Consider the following 8,003-nt stretch of genomic DNA (forward strand, 5'->3'; position numbering starts at 1 on the left):
ATGGGTGGGACAGTTGAGGTTGCATTTGGAAAGTAGTCAAGGGAAACTGGTGAATATGTTCAAATTGTATTAAATGGACCTCTCAGTAATGGTTTCTTGGGGGTGGGTGGGGGATAAATGTTGATTTGTTTGAGATAAGTATTAGAGAATATAGCTTTCTTGTATGGAGCCATGGAAAGTATTTGCAAAAATAGATAATGTGGGGAGATGTTTATTTGACTTAGAGTTCCAGGCTGCTGTATATTACTGTGAAAATGACATGTGCAGGATCTTGAGACAGCTCTGCACACATTGTCTGTCCTCTAGAGACGAAGAAATGAATGAGCTCAGGCAGCCTGTTTGCTTGGCTATGTCTTTAAAACGAGAAGAGCCATGTTCCCAAATTGGGTGATGGTGCCATAAACTAGGGCCTTTGGTTCAGTTCATTACTTATCCATCAAGACTTTTTCCCACAGGCACACCCATGGAACAAACTGAGATAGACAATTCCTCAGCTGAAACTCTCTAGGTCACACTGGTTGGTTTCCTGGCAATTAAAATATTAACCATGAAGACTTACTGCATTTGGGAATTCATGGTAATCACTATCGTCTTTAAGGTTAAAAGATTAATGTAGAAGCTGCATAAGGCAGAAATGATTTCCTCTGATTTAAAAGAAGTCTGGTCTTGGCTGAGATAGCATAGCAGCTGGATATAGCTTTGTCCATGGTATCAGAATCTTGTAACCCTTCCTCTTCATATCTTCACAGCATCACAGCATCACAGTTAGCAGCCTCTTGAGAAACTCAGAGTAGGTGTACCCCACAGTGTCTACATACCAATATCTCACCCAGAAAGCATCCCCAAAAAGAGTCAGTAGCTCTGCTAGGATATAAACCACTTGAGCCCGTGGGTGATATTTCACCTTCAAACTGCTGTTGTGATGGGAATTATTGCAACTAAAGCATGGTAGATTTCACTACCTGCAATTGATTAGCATGCATCCATTGGTAAACCTTTATCAAAAGTTAACCTTATAAAAAAAAAAAAAAACAAAACAAAGAGTATGGAACAGTGCAGTCCATTCATACCCCGAATCAAGTGTGCACTCAAACTCCAGGAGAATTTTAGAAACCTGGCTTCATCCTGATTGTAACAAGTCAAATCCTTTCTCCTTTAGCCCCTTTGATGGAATGGTTCCCTGCAGGAGGCACCTCTAGGATCCAACATTCATGTGTGTTCTATTTGTTAACAAACCAGTGCAGTATTTCCCCATTTCATCTGTTTTGCCTATATGAGTTTTAGTCTGTCTTGTTTCTTGATGCTTTTGAAATAAATTTATGATGTCTGAAGATTTGTTCTCTCCATTGGTAGTTTGCAGAGAATCCTTGGATTCTTTGGGAGCTAGGCCTTGGTAAAAATTCTTGGGTTAGTTCCAGGTTTCTTCCTTCTAATCCTTTCTAAAAAGTATTTGGTGTCATTTCTAACAAGATCAGTCAAGTGATTGGAAGAAACCAAGAGCAGTGGCAATAGCTTATAATGTTTGGGAAATAACTTCAGGGAAGGTTTTCCTTGCCTGGCACTAGCCAGTTTGTTAGTTTTGGAGTTGGAGAAGGCTTTTTGACGCTTTGTGACATCACTGCATATAAACTAGAATATATCATTTTAATGTTACTGATGATAATCCTAACTCTATGGTAGACTTCCAATATTCATTTATTTAGCTAAGGTTTCAGTATGTAGCACAGACTTACCGAGAAGTCATTATTCTCCTTGAAAACCTTTCATTATCTTAATAGGATAGTAAGTGTGCCTTCATTTCTGAATCATCTAATGTTTGAAATGCTTTTAAATTATTGGTTCATTTTGATTACTGTTTAAGTTGTTTTCAAACCACAATATAAATGGGAAATGAAACAATGCCTTTCTCGTGACTAAATCCCAATTACAAAGATCTGTGTGCACTAGCTTAAGTAAAAGGGACTTAGATGCAACAGTTATTACAATTCAGCGAGTCAGAGTATAACAGGATTGTACACCTGGAGAAAATGCCCAAAGGCCCATGGGTGTCTATACAAAATTGGGACAACTACAATATAACACCCACATTTTAGGACCAGGTGACATTGACAAAGAGGGCTCTAAAAATCCCCATTAATGCAAAGGGATGACCCCAACCAAGAATATAAGCAATAGTGGTGACGGTACATTAAATGCCCTTTCCCTTCTCTACCTTTAATGCCATCCTAGAGCCTTCATGCAGTAACTGCTGGAAGAAGAATCAGAGATTTATATCTAAGCACTGAACCCTACTCCAGTTGTAGGAGTGATGAGCAAAGGATTCAAGACCATCTTGGGGAAACCAAGAGAAACAGCTGAAATGACCAAGTGGGATCTCCCAGACTGCAGACTGACAGCTAGGGAACCTGCATAAGCTCAACTAGGGCCTCTGAACGTGGGTGTCTGTTGGGTGGCTCGGACAATCTATCGGGCCACTAGCAGTGGAATCGTTATTTATCCTTAGTGCATGAATGGGCTTTGGGAGGCCATTCCCTATGGAGAGATACTATCTCAGCCTAGATATATGTGGGAGGACCTAGGTCCTACTCCAAATCATGTGACAACCCTCGATGAACCCCCATGGGAGGCCTCAACCTCCATGAGGCGTGGATGGGGGTGGTGAGATGGGAAGATGGTGGGGGAATGGGAAGACAGCATGGAGAGGGAACTGGGATTTATATAAAATATGATTGTTTTTAATTTAAATAAAATTAATTTAAAAAATCTGATGTCGTGTGGCAAGAATGACTTTTGCAAGATAATGTCTTCTGGTATGAAAGGGATATTGCATCTATGACGTCTCAGTTATATGGTTACCTAAAGTAGACCTGCACGATGAAAACACCAGTTGACATGCAAACACTGATGGGTGAAACTTCAGAACTCCATTCCTAAATGAAGAGTTGCAACTATCAAAGACTGATGAGGGAAGAATTTAACTTTCTCCAGGGATAATCTCTAAATTCCCCAATATGTTTTCCAACCATCATGTCCAGCCTTAAACACACACACACAAAAAAAAAAAACAAAAAAAAAAAACAGAGATATGGGAGTAAATGAGATACAGAGACATGCAAAAATAGACAGATGTGTAACAAAAATGGAATTAGTAATTTGTCTGTGTATACATGTGTATGACTGTGATAAACAAGATATCCTGAATTGGAGAGGGGAATGGAGAACAGATGGAGTTAGCATTATGAGGGGGGAACAAACTATGTCTCATGTAGGAAATTATCTAATAAATAATTTAAATAGAAAGTCTTTAAAATGATATATTGTTTTTTAAATGCTAAGGTTGTTTTCCACTTATAAAAAGGACAGAATTCATTTCAAGTAATGAATCAAAATACTTTGAGGACATGTTCATTTTGAGTTCATTACCTGGGTGACCTGTTAATGAGAATGAGGCTGACATTGTTACTACAGGTCCTTCCTCAATGGAGAATCAAGCAGAGTTTCCTCTGTGTCCTCAGCAAATTCCACAGCAATCCAAATCTCTGAGAATTGTCTCTCTTAAACAACTTCTGCTTTTGTCAATATTTGCCCTACAGAAGTTTTGCCAAACCCCCTTCGCAGATCAGCTATTATGTACCAGACAATCCCACTCCTTTGTCATAAAGCTTAATTGAATTGTTTTCTGTTGGGAAATGGTACATCTGCCACATAAGTGCCTTTTGAAAAGCAGGAGAACTTCTGACACAGAGAACAATATTTTGGTCAGCCACGTAACTAAGGATTGAACATCTGTGTTACTGTTTGACGGTTTGGACCTGTTTAGTTAGACTCTCAAGGAAGTCTGACGTGACTCCAAAACACCTTGATAAATTCTGTGACAAGAACAAATGTCCATGGGTTTCCCATGAGTTTGGGGATGGAATTGGGGGCCTGTGACATCTGTAGGCAGGGTTGGAGCATTGCAAACTTGAGGAACATGAGAATGTACATAAAGCAGAAAAGGATATTAGCAAAGGGCAGTGCTGGCACAGGCCTTTAATCCTAGCATTCAGGAGGCAGACACAGGCAAATCTCTGTGAGTTCAAGGCCAGCCGGGTCTACACAGCAACTACCAGGTTGGTCTCCAAAGGTACAGAGAAACCTAGTTTCAAAAAATGACAAGAAAGAAAGAAAGTAAAATTATGACCTTGCTGTCAAGTCTACACTAAACAGGTTCACAGGGCTACTACATGGTTTCTAGTTCAGCTGAGAAAAATGCAGTATTGTGAATAATGATTGATATCATTATAGGATGGATTTACCCCACTGCTGCTAGCATTACGAGAAAGGAAGCTCCTCATTACAGAATATCTAATCACACATGGGGCAAATATTCATGCACGTGATAAATATAAAAGGTACCATATTTTGATTTTTAAAACACTGCTGTGGATATAGTCTAGAATAGTAAAAAGTCACTTAATTTAGATTTATTAAGTGAATTACTAGAAAAGATCATCAAAATGTCAGCTACTTATCTGAAAAATGTCTAATCCATTAATGATCATAGGAATGTATGATGTATCCTCAGATTTATATTCCCTATGATAATGAGAGGCTTTCTTATTTAGATTTTTATTTTGATTGACATATAATCATCTATGAGCTGATACGGTTTACATTAGTTATACATTTACAGTGTCAGTTCCAAATTTAGCAAGTTTACAATCACACAACCTTGTGAACAACCTTTAAATTCCAAATACTTTTCGGTGGTGTGCAGAGAAAAAACAGTACATCTACGCTGGTTGTAAACTTACACATGTGGGTTGGATCAGTCATTGAATGCACTCATTTTTTACCATTACAATTATTTGAATATATTACTCCTGTTGTTTGTTGCAAATGGCAAATCCTGATTTGACAGTGAATTAGAGTAGGAAGGAAATGGCATTTTCCTTCCTATAAATCTTTCTATATTATGGCAAATGGTCTCCTCACAGTTAATCACCATAAATAATCAAAATACCAAGTATAGTCTGCCGACCGACCCAGGAACTAGGTGAGCGAGTCTCTGACATTGTTTCAGTTTTTCCCTGAATATCAACTGTGTGACCTATGAAGAACTGGAAATGAGTAAATACATAAGTTGTATCTGTCTATGCACATGTCTGCATTCAGAATTTGAGGAAATGGGCTGCAGTTTGTGCACTAGGGATAAATACTAGTTCCACTGCCATTGGCCTCATAGACCTCCCAAGCCTCCCAACTGACACCCAGGTTAAGTCTTAGGCAGGTTCCCCGGCTGTCAGTCTGGAGTCTGTGAGCTCCCACTTGCTCAGGTCAGCAGTTTCTGTGGCTGTCCCTTTCATGGTTTTTGCTCTTTGCTCCTCCCTCTCTTATAAGTAGGTTCTAGGAGAAGTCCATTTTGTTAGACATTATAATGGTTATACCAGCTTGTTTCTTAGGTCTATTTTCTTGAAAAAAATTTTTTTCAACACTTTACTGGGGTGGGGTTATTTGTTTACTATGCTTTCTTGGTGGTAGTTAACCTCATTGGTTGGTGAATCTTCCATGGGGTGAATTTGTAAATAAATATATTTTGAATTTGACTTTATGGTGAAATGTCTTGTTTTCCCCATCTATAGCAATTTCTTCATCTATAGTTTTGCTGGGTATAGTAGTCTCAGCTGGTATCTGTTATCTCTTAGAATCTGAAGCACATCTGTCCAGGCCCTTTTGGCTTCTGAGACTCCATTATGAAGTTGGGTATAATTCAAATAGGTATGCCTTTATATTTTATTTGTCCTTTTTCCCTTGCAGCTTTTTTTCTGTTGTAAAATGTATTATTTTTATTCACTTTACATACCAAACTCTGTTCCCCCGTCCCTCCCCTCCCCTTCCATGGCCAATTCTCTCCTATCCTAACTCCATCCACTCCTCACAAAGGGTAAGGCCTCCCATAAAGAGTCATCAAAGCCTACACATTCAGTTGAGGCAGGACAAAGCTCCTTCCCCTTCATTTAGACTGGGCAAGACATCCCACCACATGGAATTGGTTCCAGAAAGCCAGATATTTCACCAGGCATAGATCCTACTCCTACTACCAGGGATCCCAGAAGCAGATCAAGCTACACAACAGTTGCCCACATGAAAAGGGACTAGTTTGATCCCATGAAGATTCCCAGTGCTCTGGTCTAGAATCCACAAACTCCCTTGAGCTCAGGTCAGCTTTCTTTGTGGGTTTCCCTGTAATGCTCTTGACCCACATTGCCCAGCTCCAGAGAAGCTAGGTAACAAGGAAGACCCTAAGAGGGACACATGGAGCATCCTGAGAAGGGGAAATGAATGAAATCTCCTGGGTAAACTGGGGGAAGGGGATGGTAGGGAGGAGGGGTAGGGGATGAGAACATGAGGGAATGTGTTGGTTGACTTGGGGGAAGGATGGAATGGAAGTGCAATGAAAGAGATATCTTGATAGAAGGAGCCATTATGAGGTTAAGGAGAAACATGGTCCTAGGAAAATCCCAAGAATCCACAAGTATGACCTCAGCTAAGACACTTAGCAATAGTGGAGAGGGTGCCCGAACTTCCCCTCACTTGTAATCAGATTGTCATCTACTCTAACTGTAGTCATAGTACTTTAATTCAGTAACTGATGGAAGCAGATGCAGAGATCCACAACCGAACACCATGCTTAGCTAGGAGATCAGTCAAAGGCAGAGAGGAGAGATTATATGAGCAATCAGTGTCCCTTGCAGTTTTAATTGTTTTTCTTTGTTTTGTGTATTTAGTGTTTGGCCATTATGTGGCAAGGGGAATTTCTTTTCTGGTCCAATCTATTTGATATCCAATAAGCTTCTTGTATCTCTATCGACACATCCTTCTTTTTATTAGGGAATTTTTCTTCTAGGATTTTGTTAAAAGAATTTACTGAGCATTTGAACTGGGATTCTTTTCTGTTTTCCTCCATTTTTATTTGAAATAAATCAAGATTGTTGTATATGTCAATCCCAGTTCCCTCTCCCTCAATACCTCCCTCACTCCACCACCAACTAATACCCTACCTATGCAATACCATTTCTGCTACCCAGAGAGGGTGAGGCCTTCCATAGGCGGTCTTCAAAGTCATTCATATCCTTGGGATAAGGCCTAGGCCCACTCCTGTGTGTCTAGGCTCAGAGACTATCCCACTAGTTTGGAATAGGCTCCCAAACTCCATTTGTATGCTATTGATAAGTACTAATCTACTACAAAAGGCCCCATAGATTGTCAAGGTCTCCTCACGGACATGCACATTCATAGTGTCTGGATATGTCCCATGCTGTTTTCCCAAATACAAGTCTTGGAACCAAGTTCTCTCCCTTGTTCAGGTCAGGTGTTACTGTGAGTTTCACTAGCCTGGTCTGGAGCATAGGCCTTTTCAATAGATTTTTCTTCAATAAATTTCCAAGAATCATTAGCATTTAAACATTTTAGTTCCTTTTCCTGTTCTGTGCTACCTTGACATAATTTTTCTTTACCCCATACCATTATTTTTTGTGTTGTAAGCCAAATATTATACCTATTGATGAGAAATATTATTTCAAGATATGTTACATTTGCTCATGCTTTGGAACATTTGCTTTAATGATGCAAAGATATGTTGCATTATTTCATGTTGCATTTGTTTAAGTCTGTAAACCTGTGTTACTTTACCTGTATAAAACACCTGATTATCTAATAAAGTGCTGACCAGTCAATAGCAAGGCAGAAGGAGGAGCTGGCAGGCAAAGAGGATACTTTTTCCATTTTTTATTTAATTATTTTTCCTTTCAATTACTAACCCCAGTTCCCCTTCCTTCCCCCTTCTCCCGATCCTTCACAACTTGCATCTCATCTACCATCAGCTCCTAAGAGGGGGTAAGGCCCGTTGGGGAGTCAACAAATCTGGCATACCAAGTTGAGGTACGAGCAAACCCCTCCCACCTGTGTCTAGCATGAGCAAGTTGTCCTTCCATAAGGATACTTTAAGTTAAGAAAATCTC

This window comes from Cricetulus griseus, unplaced genomic scaffold (assembly GCF_003668045.3).
Source record: "Cricetulus griseus strain 17A/GY unplaced genomic scaffold, alternate assembly CriGri-PICRH-1.0 unplaced_scaffold_186, whole genome shotgun sequence".
NCBI lineage: Eukaryota > Metazoa > Chordata > Mammalia > Rodentia > Cricetidae > Cricetulus > Cricetulus griseus.